This window comes from Elephantulus edwardii, unplaced genomic scaffold, assembly GCF_000299155.1.
Source record: "Elephantulus edwardii isolate Elephantulus edwardi_28Jun2011 unplaced genomic scaffold, EleEdw1.0 scaffold00132, whole genome shotgun sequence".
NCBI lineage: Eukaryota > Metazoa > Chordata > Mammalia > Macroscelidea > Macroscelididae > Elephantulus > Elephantulus edwardii.
The window spans coordinates 1,278,791-1,291,082 of record NW_006399882.1 but is presented as its reverse complement, the minus strand read 5'-3'; positions in this window follow the sequence as shown (position 1 = coordinate 1,291,082).

Below are 12,292 nucleotides of genomic sequence, written 5' to 3'. Positions count from 1 at the left end.
CTAAGAGTCAGATCTGATTTGAAAGTACACACTGGACAGAGATAACATGCTTGGAAAGGTGGAAGGTAAGCAACAACAGAAGACCTTCAGGGAGGGAGACTGACACAGTGACTATAAAAATGGGCTCAAGTATATCAGAGATGGGGAGGATGGCACAGGACAGGGCGAGGTGCAGATCTGTTGCCCACAGGGTTGGTAGGAGTCATATTTGATTCAGCAGCTCCTAATACAACAGTATCAAATAAAAGAAAATGCTCAATACAGCCACAGACAGTGAACTCAATGATGGCACAGGATAGGGCAGGGATCCAATCTGTTCTTAGGGTTTCTAGGAGTTGCAATTGACTCGATGGCACATAACAACAGTCTATGATGGAAAGCAAAGAACAGAAGCAGTGAAGTGGGTACCACAGTAAATCAGCAAGGCTTCCTAGAATCATGGTAATGGAGAAGAGGTCAGAGCTGAGATGCTTTCTTAAAGATGAAGTCAGCATGACTTGCTGATGGATTATATGCAAGGTGGGTAGGGAAAAAAGAAGAGTTGAGGATAATCTCAAAGATTTGGCCTGTGCTACTGGAGGGGTAGTGATGGAGAAGACTGAGAAGTGCAGCTTTGGGGAAAGAAACCAAGAATTCCATTTGGATGTGTTAAAGTTGGCTATCCACGTGTAGAGGGGACATGTACTTCAAGAGAAATGTTAAAGCTGGAGACAAATTTTGAGAGATAGTCTCTTGGAAATGTTATTGAACAATCATGAGCTGTGTAATTTTGATGAGAGAAAGAGCATAGCCAGAAGGCAAACAGAGCCAGTCACTGCACTATCGGGCTCTGAAATGAGTTGGAAGAAGGGGGAAAAAAAGCCAATATATGCAAGAGCCGTCTGGGGAAATCAAGGGAAACCAAATGAAGAAGGAATGAGACAGTGATCATGGTGTAAAATTTTACCAAGGAATTGTGAGAGATGAGTACTTAGGCTTTAGGACATTGAGTTGAGCAAGATCAAAGACAGACATTGATCATCTGGAGCATCCTCAGTAGAGAGAGCGGGGGGCCAAACAAGCGAGGAAGTAGTTGTTGGGTACTGTAAGGTTGGCCCCAACACATAGTGTGTCTTTGTATAAAACAGTGAAACACTGCTCAGTCACCACTGTTAGAGTTACTGTTGGTCCATCTACTTGAAGATCTTCATCTCTTTCATTAGCCTTCTCTTTTTCCACCCATGATATCCTTTTCCAAGGACTTACTCCTCCTGATGAAAGTGTGTGAGACAATTTCTTACCATCTTTGCCTCTAAGGGACACCCTGGCTTCACTCCTTTCAAGACAGATTTGTTTGTTGTTTTGGCAGTTCATGGAATATTCAGTATACTTTGCCAGCACTACAGTTCAGAGGTATCAATTTTCAGCCTTCCGTATTCACTGTCCAGCTTTCACATGCATATGGACCAACTGAAATGACTATTATTTAGATCAGGCACACCTTAGACTTTATAGTGATATATACACTTTTTAGTGGCAAAAAGCTGTACTGTAATCCCAAAGGGATAAGGTTTAAATCCACCAGCTGCTCCACAGGAGGACTGGCACTCTCCTCCCATGCAATTAAGTGCCTACACAAACCCACTGGAAAGTCAGCTATGAGTTGACTTTGATTCTACAGTACACACCAACAATGACAACATATGATCTTTTAGCATTTAAAAAAAAATTAAAAAATTTATTTTATATTGTTTGCATACAAAATTTATATACCATTGTGTTTCATTTGTATACATTGTTTCATGCATTCTTCCATTCACATTGTATTTCATATGATTCTCATACATTGTTTCATAAATCACTGATCTATGCCCACTGTTACCCCACCTGGATCTTCCCTAATTCCTTTACCCCCTCCTTCCACCCACTGAACTCTATGACCTCATGATATCCCTCCTTCCCACACTTAGCACCCCCCCTCCTCTCGCCCCTTCTCTCTTTGGACTTTTGTACACATCCTCCTAGTTATCCTTCTATTTTTATCATAGCGGTCTTTATGAAACTGTGTTAGTTCATTCAGCAGCTTAAATAAGTCCTTGGAACAGATTTCCCCATTACAATCTGTCTTTTGATTTCTTGATTGCTGCATCCAAAGGTATGGATTATGGATCCAAGTAAAATGAGATCATGGACAACTTCAATCTTTATTTATCTTGATGTTTATTGGCCCAGTTGTGAATTTTTTAATTAACTTTGTAGTCTTCAGTATGGATTACACCTAACACAATAGTTGGCCTACCTTCGTGTTTCAAGAGATCTCTTGCTTTTAAGGCCTGGCTGCAGAAGCTCATGGACTGGGTGCTGTTTAGTTCTCCTCTCACTTGTCCCTTAAACTGTAGCACAGATTTTTTTTCCTCACTCTTCTAGCTTCCCTCCTCTCCTTCCCCCTTGTACTTATCATTGAGGTTTGGATACAAGCTGTGCCTTGGTCCTTCTGTGACCCTTCACACATGTAGCTGACACACATGGAGAACAGACTTTTAGATATTGTTTGTCTCCAACATCTAAGTCCACTTGTTAACTCCAACTTTACTTTGCATTTTATTTTAAAAGAGGGACACAGTAAAAAGGAAGCATTGTTCAAGACCCAGAAATATTTGAATTTCATAAGTAAAAAACCAAAGATATGTCAGATGAGCAAGCAACCCCACCTAATCGATGTAAAGCCAACGCCATTTCTCACCACATTGGTATTGCCTGTAGCAGCAGGTCAAGGCACGGAGAAGCCTTGGCGGAGCTGCAGGAAGAGTTCGTTTTGGCTAAAGGTTAATAGAAAGGTCTTTGTTCAGAGCCTTAAGCGAGTGAGTGACAATAATGTTAATTCCATTTTGGACTCTCATCCTATGAAGTTTATGAAGTTAAAATACATGCTCCGAAGCCCCTGTTTCTTTCAATCTAATTTTAACTGGTAATTGCTTCTCTATGGTTCCTCTGGAGAACCTGATGGTGTGGTAGTGGGAACAGGGGATGAGGAAAAACTAAGAATGCCGAGTCCCCAGGTATAAGAGAGGAACCTCTGGTGTGCCTTTGACAGTCACTTAATGTCACACTGCTTTCATTTCACCATCTGTAATTTGATGATTAATAGCATTTGCCTGCAGTGTACTTTTCCTGTAAAGATGCTTTGTTATCACCAACTACTCATATTCCTTCCAATTACTATCAAAGTCCTTGAGGAAAAACAAACCTTTGATTTCAGAAACCAGTTTCTTTTGTCTTGTACCATAAGAAAATCAATGCCAAATTATTTCATCTGTTTTGCAACCTCATAGTTTTTAATAAAAGATCTCATCAAATGTATTTTTAATGACCACTTTGGTCAAAATGCAAATCCTGGTTTTACTATTCACCCAAAATGCATTCATCAGTCATCTGCTATTGCTGAGGCATTCTGCTTAGACTTGGGACTTGAAAAATGAACAAACTGGACACATCTAAGGACAAGACTTGGGATTAGAAGCCTCTTTGTAAGTTGTAGAGATATTAAATAAATATTCAAAGTCCTAGTCTTTAAAAAGCAGGATGAATTTGCATGCATGGAGTTTAATGCATAGCTTACTCCATGAGTAGAAAAATCTTCCAAAGGGAGTTAACCAACCTGATTGCCACAAAGAAGATGCAGGTATCTTCACTCGTGAAGGGTTCAGGTTTTTCTCATGAAGATCTTTGTTTTTTTTACTAGAAATCTATTAATTAAGCTTACACACTTTCTCTAAATTATTAGTTCAAATGTTGCTTTACTGGAAAACTCCAACTCAAGACATTTAAATAAGACGACAAACTCTCCTGAGTTTCTCATCTGAGAAGTCATGGAATCTGCTTTAGCTTCCACTCTAGACACTTTAGATATTTATACTGTGTTAACACTATTATCTTTGTTAATCACGTTAATGGAAGTAAGGCAAGTAACAACAGTGCCATATTATGCATTATTTTGTTTATTGACTAGCTCTGACTTCCACCCTCCCACCTCCTAAAATAAGTTCCAAGAGGACATGGATTTTGAGATTGTTAACAGCTTTAGTCTGCTTGGCTCCACAATCAACACTCTTGGCATCAGCAGCCAGTAAATTAAAAGACAAATACATTGGGAAGGTCTGCTGTCTGAGACCTCTCCAAATTAGTGAAGAGCAACGATGTCAGTATGGAGACTAAGGTGTGCCTGATCCAAGCCATTGTCTTCACAATTACTTGCTATGCATCAGAAAGCTGGACAGTGAGTGACAAGGGATGATAAAAGCAGAATTGATGCCTTTGAGCTGTCGTGCTGAAGAAGAGTATTGGATATACCATAGACTACTAGGAGAACAAAGAAGTTCATCCTAGAGAGGGTGCAACTAGACTGCTCCTTGGAGGCAAGGATTCTGAAGCTTCATCTGACATACTTTGGACATGTTGCAAGGCAGGACCAGTCCTTGGAGAGGGACGTCATGCTTGAGAGGGTGGAGAGACAGTTCAATAGAGGAAGACCTTTGATGAAATAGATTGATTCAGTGACTGGTGTTTTGGGGGTAGGTGTGTCAGCAACAATAAGATTGGCACAGGATAGAGCAGGGTTTAGGGTTGTACATAGGGTACAACAGGAGACTCGATGGCACATAACATTTTGTTCACTGTCGTTTTCTCAATTGCTCAGAACTGTGCCTGCTACACAGTAGTGAAATCAAATGCCATTGAACCAGTTTTGAGTTATAGTGGCCCCTCATGTTATGGAGAACTTCCATAGGATTGGCTTAGCTTTGCTTTAATCATTATGGGAGACAAATCGCCAGGCCTTTCTTTGGCAGCACTGTTAGATGGTTTTTCCCGACAAGAACCAGGGACCTTACTTCAGAGCAGGTGATCAGTAAAATCTGTAGAATAAATGAGCAGTGATCAAATAGGACCCATCTCCATGTTCATGGACTGTCACTTGAAAAAGTTTGCGTTTTAATTTGACTACCTCAGTGGATTTGTGTTCTTGGCTCAGTGTCTGAGCACAAGGATGTGTGTAGAAGTGTTCTGCTGTGTTGTTGGGTGTCGTGGAGTCGACCTCATGTTCCAGAGTGGAGCCGCCTCATGGGGCTGTCTTGTTTGAAATCTTCACAGGAGTTGACCATCAGGCCTTTCCAGTTAGCTTCCACCAGCCCACCTTCATACGTCATTACACTTACCTTACCCACGGCCATCAGGTCCAGTCCAATCCGCAGCAACCCTTCATTGGTTTCTGAGACTGTAAATCTCCTCAGGAGGCCACCCATCTCTAGCAGACAGAGCCATTGGTGAACTGAACTGCCAGCCTTGGGGTTAGCAGCCCAACACTCAAGGCACTGCACAGCCAGGGCTCCTTTACAGACTCACAGCACTCCTCCATTAGATTTCTCAGACAGTAGATTCGTACTGGAAGAAGCAGCCCATTTTCCTCCAGAGGAGCAACAGGTGGATTCCAACTGCCAAGCTCTCCTCCATTAACGATCTGACCTGTTACACTCTACAACAGTACTCCTTTATGTATTGTTGTTGTGTCCCACTGAGTGGGAACTGATTCACAGCTGAACCTCCAGCAGGTTTTCAGAGGCAGCAAATTGCACAGAAGACTGTTTTTCTTCTGCAGAGCAGTGGGTGGATTCAAACCATGTGCCTTTTAGTTGGCAATGCTGCTCTTTACCACTAGCCCACCAGAGTTCCCTTTTATGGGGTGGCTTTGAACTGTGCACCTTTCAGTTGGCAGTGCAATTCCTTACCACTAAGCCATCAGAGCTCCTTCTTGAATTGTTATAGACCTTCTAAATTAGTGGAAAGGAAATGAAAATAAGTTGGATTTAGGGAACAACAGAAGATTGAGATGGAATAGGCAAAATATAGAAAAGGAATCTGCCTCCTGAATGATTGCACTGTTTCCAAATCTCCATCAGAAAAACATCTACATTGATAAGTAAATTCAAAGTAACAATAAAAATTTTTTTACCTTGATAATGGCCAGATTGCAAGCAAATACATGATGAACTATTCTGAAAGATCAGAATAAAGTAAATAATCACTTTCTAATGAACTTCACATTCCTCTAGATATAATTCTTGTGTTTTGGTTTCTTCTCCCCCTGCCCACTCCCACCCCAGTACTCTGGATGTGCCCTTAGCAGAGTTCCGTTCCCTGTCATTGTCTGAGACATAAAGGTTTTAAAACAACAAGAACTTATAGTATTGGTACTACTTAGGGCATTGGGTCCTTCTCTTGCCAGCAGAGAAACCTGGCTCTGAGAGGGGCGGTGATGTCCGGAAGCGCGTTCAGCCGTCTGTCTTTGTGGAAGACGTTTTCCTTTTGTTGGCTCGTAAGGATCCAATCTCAGTTCCATTTAGAGAGGGCGCTCACAGCGCCAGGTGTCAAATCCACACATCAACCCTCTCCTTAACTGCCAACACTTGACACTGCTTCGTGTTTGTTCCAGAAAATGTTAACTATTCTTTTATTAGCCTTGGAGAATTCAACTTCCTATGTAGACAATTTGCTTCAGAATTATAAGAGAAATAAAAACACTATCCAGAAAGAGAACACTCTTTTCCCAACCCAACTTGAAGCTCTCTCAGGCATCTCTTCTTTTCAGACTTTTTTCCTGTTGAAATCATGACGTGGTTAGCTACTTCCTTCTCTAGAGGCTAGACTTTGGTCACTTGGTCTTTGAAAAGATACCTCAGTATTATAATTAACGTGGACGAGGTTGAAATAGGGGGCTCAGGCAATGAAGAGCATGTTGTCACACAACTATTATGTTTGAGCTATTTTTGAAAGGAGAAGATAACAAGAAAATTCAGTGGCATTTGGGACATTGTTTTAAATACTTGCCTTTTTTATTAAAAAAAAAAAGGATAAACTGGCTTAGAGTAAGAAAACAGTATTAGGACAAGAAAGGTGTAAGAGTATTATTTGTGGGTGGAGCAAACTCACGCCATTTGCATGTAAACCGACAGATTAAACTCACCTCTGGCTAATATTCGGTGTTTCTTTTTTGTCTGAACTTAGTGATTATACACCCTACCTGAAGTGTCTCCTGTCATCTCAAAAGTGAAAATATACTCTCCAAACAATTTCATTTTGATTAAAACATAAATATGTCCACATACCCAATTACAATTACTGCCATCATTATTGGCAATCCCTGGGATACAAGTTCCTTAGCATGTCATGTTGAATTTGTAGGTAAGTCAAAACAGGTGCATGCAGAACACCTGAAGTGTAAGCGAGGCTTTTAAAAAGTTGCGTGGGCTGCAAATGAAGGCGAGTGTGATAAAGATCTTGTGAGAAAGGGGTGGTTTTAGTGTTTCAAAGAAAGGACAGATATTTACATACTAGTAAAGGGGGCTCTTCCCCGATAAAAACAAGCTTGGAAGGAAGAGTGGCATCCACTTCCGTAATAGCTTGCCTCCAGAAACCCTATGAACCTGGAGAGAGGAAGAAAGGCACCCAAGCGTCGAGGACTCTCCTTCATAGGGTTGCTATATGAGTCGCCTGCGACTTGATGGCACTTAAAACAATAACATCAACAGAGAGAGAGACCAGCTAGCCCCGTGGACAGAAAGCGATGCTACCAAGCCAAAGGTGGGTGACTTTTAATCTGCGGCCCTCGGGCCTGTCTTTCATTGTTTTTGTTCAGACATTCCTCTAGGTCATATAGCCCTGGTGTCCACTTGCTGTACAGCGGTAACTTGTGGTTGTTGTGAGGTTGAACACTGTGACACTGATGTGTCAAATATGTTAATGGTTGGCTACCCAGTGCGGACAGTGTGGGGTGGAGCTCCCCGATTAAAACAAGCTTGGAAGGAGGAGTGGCATCCACTTCCATAATAGCTTGCCTCCTGAAAGAAACCCTATGAACCTGGAGAGAGGATAAAAGGCACCTAAGTGTTGAGGACTCTCCTTCATAAGGTCGCTATGAGTCGCCTGCAACTGGACGGCACTTAACAACAACAAAGGGAGCTCAGGCGGCCTAGTGGTTAAGCAGCTGCACTGCAAGCCTTCCACCAGCTGCTCCGTGGGACAAGGACGGGCAATCTCCTTCGGTTTGCTTAACTGCCTCAGAAAACCCACTGGAGGGTCAGCTGTGGGTGGGTTCTGACTCAACAGTACACAACAACAACAACAACAACAACAACAACAAAAGGTAAGTAGGAGCTGTCCACGAGTTGGAAGTTTGTAACCTTAGATTATTGCTAATATGAAAAAAGATAAAGCACAGAAACTAAGGATGTAAAGGAAGTTAAAGATTATCCTAAAGCGTTAAGCTGACTTAAGACTTGGGCATAAAACAGAGAAAAGCTGCATGTATGTGATGTCACCATCCTTAACATTCTCTCTACAGACAAGAAAGACTGAGTGTCAGGTTTCAAGTATTAGGCGTTTTCCTTAGTACTTAAACTGCATCTTTTCTAGGGAAAAGCTGCAGCCCTTTCTGATCTCTAGCGTATTAGAATTCCATATACCAAAAGGGTTTCGGCAGAAAATGAGCTTTGCAGATTTACCCATTTGCAACACTGTAATAAGACAAACTCTAGAAAGAAGTCCTTGGAATGACCTTTATTTTGAAAACGCCATTCTGGAAAATCCAAGACTTTTGTGGAGAGAACAGCAGGAACTGTGGAGTAAGGTGGAGACATGGAGTTAAGGGGAAGGCTATGAGTAGATGCCATTTCTTTTTCTTTGCCTGATCCCTACTAATCATGTGCAAATAAATATGTACATTATTATATAATGTTCTTCCCTCCTCCCCAAAGCAGTATTTGAAAATTCCTATGTGAAGTGAATTTACCATGAGAGAATATTAAGCCCATTTTATGGGATGCCCAGGTCTCTATGGGTGAAAAAAAAAATTTTTTTTTTTAAAACATACACCATGTGGTGCAATCTGTTACAGTCTACCAGGAGGGGAGAGAAAAGATCTGTAGGGGCCAGGAATAAGTTATCTCTGGGAGTTTTTAAGCTTTTAACTAGAAATGGGAAAATGGTACAGCTTAAGTGTAGAAATACCTTCCCTTCTGCCCTAAATAGTAACCCAGGGTATATTAAATGTGTGCTTTCCCATTTATGATTTAGGGAGTCAATCAATTAAGGAGAAGGGGGGAAAACCCACCAACCTTTTCAAAGCTGGTGAGGCTGCCATTCATTTTGTATTTTAATCTAACCTGCTGGTGATTTAATTTACAGATCTCAAAGGAAGTGTATGCTCAAATATTTGAGGACGTTAACGTATCAAAATTTAATTTTGGAATGTGCCTACTTGCTTGACACAATATTTTACCATCTTAACAAATGTTTAGCCTTTTTTTTTTCCACTTGACTAAAGAGAAATAAGTTTCACATGCTTCATTCACCTTCTTATGTGCATATGCTGGGAAAGAAGATTGGATGTAAAAAAACCCAAAACAAAACAACTTCCTCATGTCCCTTTCTATTGCATCAAAATCTGTTTACCAATTCAAAGCTGGTGTGGGGTGGGGGTGGGGAATCTGCATTCTCTTGCTAACTCAACTGGATGGCTAGGAACCAAATTGTAAAGTAACAGGAAAAGAAAAATACCAATTAATCTTTAGAAAACATTCTTGAGGGGAGGTGTAAGGTGGTTTTACTCCCTATGCCATTCTTCGGTCTTCCCTTCTACAAGGCTTTATTCAGCTGAGACTTTTCATAGTTACATAACAGTTCTAATATTTTGTGACATTTTGTATTGTGACACTATAGATGAAATTGTCATCGGACTGACACCCTGTGCTGTTTATTCCTTAATTACAACTGTTAACACTGCAGAGAAGTGTGCTAAGCTGCCAGCACATATTATGAAAACAAAGTTATTGTTACCCACACCAACACCCGCTCAACAGGACATTTCCAAAATGGCAGTTAAAGGACTTAACAACACAGTGGACACTGTAATACAGCTTCTTTAAAAACAACAAAAAAGCCTGCTCTATTACTTTCATTTACAAACACAAACCACTTGAAAATATAAACTCTTAAATTTCAACATAGCAGACTCTTTGTTAAGTGAGACTGTACATGTTATATATCTACCTAAAAAAGCCCTCAACATCATTGAGTCAGAACCCACCCATAGAGACACACCCCTACCAGAATTTGCACATGGTCTTTGCAACTACTTGCTATGCATCAGAGAACTGGATAATGACTACAGATGATAGGAGAATTGATGCCTTTGAGCTGTGGTGCTGGAGGAGAGTATTGCATATACCGTGGACTGCTAGAACAAACAAGTTCACCCTGGAGAGGGTGAATCCAGCCTGCTCCTTGGAGGCAGGATTCTGAAGCTTCGTCTGACATATTTTGGGCATGTTACAAGGAGAGACTTGCTTGTGAGGGTGGGGGGACCACACAAGAGAGGAAGACCAACGAGATGGACTGACTCAGTGACTAGGGTCATGGGAGTAGGTGTCAGAGACAATAAGGTTGGCACAGGTAGAGCAGGGTTCAGAGCTGTTGTATATAAGGTCACTATGAGTCACAAGAGACTCGATGGCACATAACAACAAACAACACACACACATACACACGCGCGCGCACCAAGTAGGTAAACTAAAGTTCACATCATGATGCAAAACTTCTCAATGACCAGTTTAGAAATAATGTAAAAGGGATTGGAAGGGGACATTCAGAGATTAAAAGGTGGCAGGGAAGTTATTTGCATTCACAAAACTGGTAATCCCTAAAAAAGCAAGATAAAATCGGGGAGCTCTGGTGGCCTAGTGGCAAGAAGTTGCATTGCAATCTCAGAGGTGCACGGTTTGAATCCACCAGATGCTCTGCAGGGGAAGGAGGGACAATCTCCTCCTGTACCAGTCAGATCTGATTTGACGGTACACACACACAAATAGGAAAAAAAAGCAAGATAAAATCCAGCAATCACTTTTCAGCATTAACAGGTATTCTTGTTCAAAATCAAGTATGGACTCTCCTGCAACTGGTTACTTACGAATACTCAGTCATTTCTGCTCCAGAATTTTCAAAGGCTCGATTACCTGAGAGGTTAAAGTCTTACATACATATTGTCTAACAAGTACTCTCGTTATTCTAAATGAAAAGAAACGACAGTCGCAGGAGAATCGATGCCTGTGAACTGCAGTGTTGGTGAAAACTAATGACTATCGTAAGGGCTGCCAAAAGAACAAATCAGTCTGTCCTGGAGGCCAAGCTACCAGGTGTTCCTGAGAGGCAGGGAGAGTAAAACTCATCTCACTCACTCAGGGCATGTTGTCAGGAGGGGACAGACCTAGCAGACAGGCATCATGCTGAAAAAGGTTAACAGTTCACTGAAAAAGATGACCTTTAGGAAAAGGACACAGTGACTGTATCAGTGGGTGTCAGTGATGGCACAGGACTGGGTAAGGTTCTGACCTAATACTCAGTGTCCCTCAGCTGTAGGTGACTTGATGGCACCAAACAACAAACCACAACGTAGTAGCAGACAACCATCTCGATCCGTACTGCAATTAGATATCATGAAATTATTAAGCATGAATACATGTTTTCATCCCCATGATTAAATAAGTGGAATGTAAAAACCTTGTTGTATTATGTGCAGCTGAGTTGCCTGAGACCCGTAGCGACCCTATGGACAGCAGCTCTGAACCCTGTTGTGTCCTGAGCCAGTCTCGCTAATGCAGACACACCAACTCCCACTGCCCCAGTCACTGTATCAGTCCATCTTGAGTCATCTTCTGTGCTGTGTCCCTCCACCCTTCTGAGCATGATGTCCTTCTCCAAGGACCAGTCTCTTCTGGCCATGTGCCAAAAGTTAAAATGAGAATTGACAACTAGTATATTTTAGAGGGAGCTCTGCTTGGCCTAGTAGCAAGAAGTGCTGCAATCCCAAAGGCACGCGGTTCAAGGCCTCCACCTGCTCTGCGGGAGGAGGATGGGCAGGTGGCCTAGTGGCAAGAAGCTGTGCTACAATCCTGAAGGCACGTGGTATGAGACCACCAGTTGCTCTGTGAGAAGGATGGGCGGTCTCCTCCCCTGTGATTAACTGCCTCTGAAAATCTGTGGCTCAGCTATGAGTTGGTTCTGACTATATGTATGGTACACAAATCATACTTTAGATGAATAATAAAATGAATTTTGAAGCGACACACAGGACTCTCATTTGATTAGCAGTCTATGTATCAGCAGCACTTCTTCAGAGCTCCATGGATTTAGCAGAACACAGATTCACAAACTCCACCTGGTAATGACTCTCTGTGACAGTCTGACACTTTCCATTGGGTTCTCT